Raw genomic sequence first — 3,629 nt, forward strand, 5'->3', positions numbered from 1 at the left:
CGTTCGAACGTCAAAGCCAACCAAATGGCAATTACCCGAGGGACACGCTTTTCGCAAGGCACCTTCCACTAGGGAAGCGCAGGCAACCCGAAGGCGAGTCGAAGACAACCCGAGGGACATGGAGGAATGCACCAGTGGAGTTCACTGCACAGGCAGGGATCCGTCCAACTCGCACAAACCGAACACAACTCACGCGCCACGACGTACACTGTGCACCAGCCCCCCAAAACGAATCACCCCCCGAAGGACTAAGAAGCCCGACGAACGCGCGAAAACATTTAGAGAGGCCGAGCAAGCACCGGTTAGCGCGAATGCAAATAACAAACGCAACAGGCAAATTTCGAGGGACATACTTTTCGCAACAAGCTTCCACTAGGAAAGCATAGGCAACTCGTTCGAACGTCAAAGCCAACCAAATGGCAATTACCCGAGGGACACGCTTTTTGCAAGGCACCTTCCACTAGGGAAGCGCAAGCAACCCGAAGGCGAGTCGAAGACAACCCGAGGGACATGGAGGAATGCACCAGTGGAGTTCGCTGCACAGGCAGGGATCCGTCCAACTCGCACAAACCGAACACAACTCACGCGCCACGACGTACACTGTGCACCAGCCCCCCAAAACGAATCACCCCCCGAAGGACCAAGAAGCCCGACGAACGCGCGAAAACATTTAGAGAGGCCGAGCAAGCACCGGTTAGCGCGAATGCAAATAACAAACGCAACAGGCAACTTTCGAGGGACATACTTCTCGCAACAAGCTTCCACATGGAAAGCACAGGCAACTCGTTCGCACGCCAAAGCCAACCAAATGGCAATTTAACCGAGGGACATGCATTTCGCAAGGCAACTTGTACAATTACCCGAGGGACATGGCATGCTTGCCAAGGCCGTGGCTTGGCATGCTTGCCAAGGCCGTGGCATGACATGCTGCTGGCCAAGGCCGGGCATGCCATGCTGCTGGACAAGGCCGTGGCAAGGCATGCTGATGGCCGAGGCCGTGGCAAGGCATGCTGATGGCCGAGGCCGTGGCAAGGCATGCTGATGGCCGAGGCCGTGGCAAGGCATGCTGCTGGCCAAGGCGTTGGCATGGCATGCTGCTGCTGACCAAGGCTTGGGCTTGCCATGCTGCCGGCCAAGGCCGCGGCATGGCATGCTGCCGGCCAAGGCCGCGGCATGCCATGTTGCTGGCCAAGGCCGTGGCATGACATGCTGGCCAAGGCCGGGGCATGGCAAGCTGCTGGCCAAGGTCGTGGCATGGCACGCTGCTGGCCAAGGCCGGGGCATAGCACGCTGCTGGCCATGGCCGTGGCTTGGCAAGGTTGCCAAGGCCGGGGCATGGCGTGCTGCTGGCCAAGGCTTTGGCATGCCATGTTGCTGGCCAAGGCTGTGGCATGGCATGCTGCTGGCCAAGGCTGTGGCATGGCATGCTGCTGGCCAAGGCCGTGGCATGACATGCTGGCCAAGGCCGGGGCATGGCATGCTGCTGGCCAAGGTCGTGGCATGGCATGCTGCTGGCCAAGGCCGTGGCATGACATGCTTGCCAAGGCCAGGGCATGGCATGCTGCTGGCCAAGGCTTTGGCATGCCATGTTGCTGGCCAAGGCTGTGGCATGGCATGCTGCCCTAGGCCAACGTGCCACCGCCACCGCCGCGGGCCGCCACTCGACGCATCCCGTGCTTGGCTATGTAGTTTCGATGCCACAAGCCAATGCCACAAGCCAAGCGATGGCATGTGCCAAGCGCCCGCCTAGGCATAGGCGTGGCCTGTGGCCTGGCCATGCTGGCCAGCCTTAAGGGAGGTGCCCCCCCCTTATAATAGCCTGTTAAGCCCTTTTCAATCTGGCAGGAGGAAACATCAAGCATGTTCGAGGAGTCATAATGGGGTTTTTTTAAAAAGTAATGGTTTTTTGCCAAAACTTTCAACATGAAAGTTGTATGAAATAATTTAATACACCATAAAAAAAATTATAAAAAAATATTTGGCCACCGGAATATTTTATTTTAATTTATTTCAATTTTAATACTTAAAAAATAATAAAAATTACTAAAAATACTCAAAAAATTCTAGAAAAATTCCAACAATTATAAGATGAGGCACTAGTAATTATAGTAATTTTTTTAATTATTTTTTTATTTTTAATTTATTTTATTATAATTTTTATGAGTAAATAAATAATTAAAAAGCCCGACGAACGTGCAAAAACTCTTAGAGAAACCCAGCAAGCATCGGATAGCTCGAATGCAAATAACAAACGCAACAGGCAACTTCCGAGGGACATACTTTTCCCAACAAGCTTCCACTGGGGAAAGCACTAGCAACGTGTTCGCAAGTCAAAGGCAACCAAACCGGCTATTACCCGAGGGACAAGCATTTCGCAGGGCAACATATACGTAAGTCAAAGCCAAACCAAATGGCAATTACACGAGGGACAGGATTGCTTGCCAAGGGCGTGGCATGCGATGTTCTAGCCCAAGGCCAAGGCACGCCACGCTGCGGGACAAGGCCGTGGCAAGACATGCGGCTGGCCTTGGCCTTGGCATGGCATGCCGCCGGCTTTGGCTGGGCTGCGTTGGCCTTGCCATGGAATGTTGCTGGCTTCGGATGGGCTGCCTTGGCCTTGGCCTTGGCCGTGGCATGGCATGCTGCTGGCCTTGGCCTTGGCATGGCATGCTGCTGGCCTTGGCCTTGGCATGGCATGCTGCTGGCTTTGGCTGGGCTGCCTTGGCCGTGGCATGGCATGCTGCTGGCTTTGGCTGGGCTGCCTTGGCCGTGGCATGGCATGCTGCTGGCTTTGGCTGGGCTGCCTTGGCCGTGGCATGGCATGCTGCTGGCCTAGGCCTTGGCATGGCATGCTGCTGGCTTTGGCTGGGCTGCCTTGGCCGTGGCATGGCATGCTGCTGGCCTAGGCCTTGGCATGGCATGCTGGTGGCTTTGGCTGGCAGCCTTGGCCGTGGCATGGCATGCTGCTGGCCTTGGCCTTGGCATGGCATGCTGCTGGCTTTGGCTGGCCTGCCTTGGCCGTGGCATGGCATGCTGCTGGCCTTGGCCTTGGCATGGCATGCTGCTGGCATTGGCTGGCCTGCCTTGGCCGTGGCATGGCATGCTGCTGGCCTAGGCCTTGGCATGGCATGCTGCTGGCTTTGGCTGGCCTGCCTTGGCCGTGGCATGGCATGCTGCTGGCCTAGGCATGGCATGGCATGCTGCTGGCTTTGGCTGGGCTGCCTTGGCCGTGGAATGGCATGCTGCTGGCCTTGGCCTTGATATGGCATGCTGCTGGCTTTGGCTGGGCTGCCTTGGCCGTGGCATGGCATGCTGCTGGCCTAGGCCTTGACATGGCATGCTGCTGGCTTTGGCTGGGCTGCCTTGGCCGTGGCATGGCATGCTGCTGGCCTTGGCCTTGGCATGGCATGCTGCTGGCTTTGGCTGGCCTGCCTTGGCCGTGGCATGGCATGCTGCTGGCCTAGGCCATGGCATGGCATGCTGCTGGCTTTGGCTGGGCTGCCTTGGCCGTGGCATGGCATGCTGCTGCCCTTGGCCTTGATATGGCATGCTGCTGGCTTTGGCTGGGCTGCCATGGCCGTGGCATGGCATGCTGCTGGCCTAGGCCTTGGCATGGCATGCTGCTGGCT

This window comes from Camellia sinensis, unplaced genomic scaffold, assembly GCF_055761805.1.
Source record: "Camellia sinensis isolate YWXY unplaced genomic scaffold, ASM5576180v1 Unanchor119, whole genome shotgun sequence".
NCBI lineage: Eukaryota > Viridiplantae > Streptophyta > Magnoliopsida > Ericales > Theaceae > Camellia > Camellia sinensis.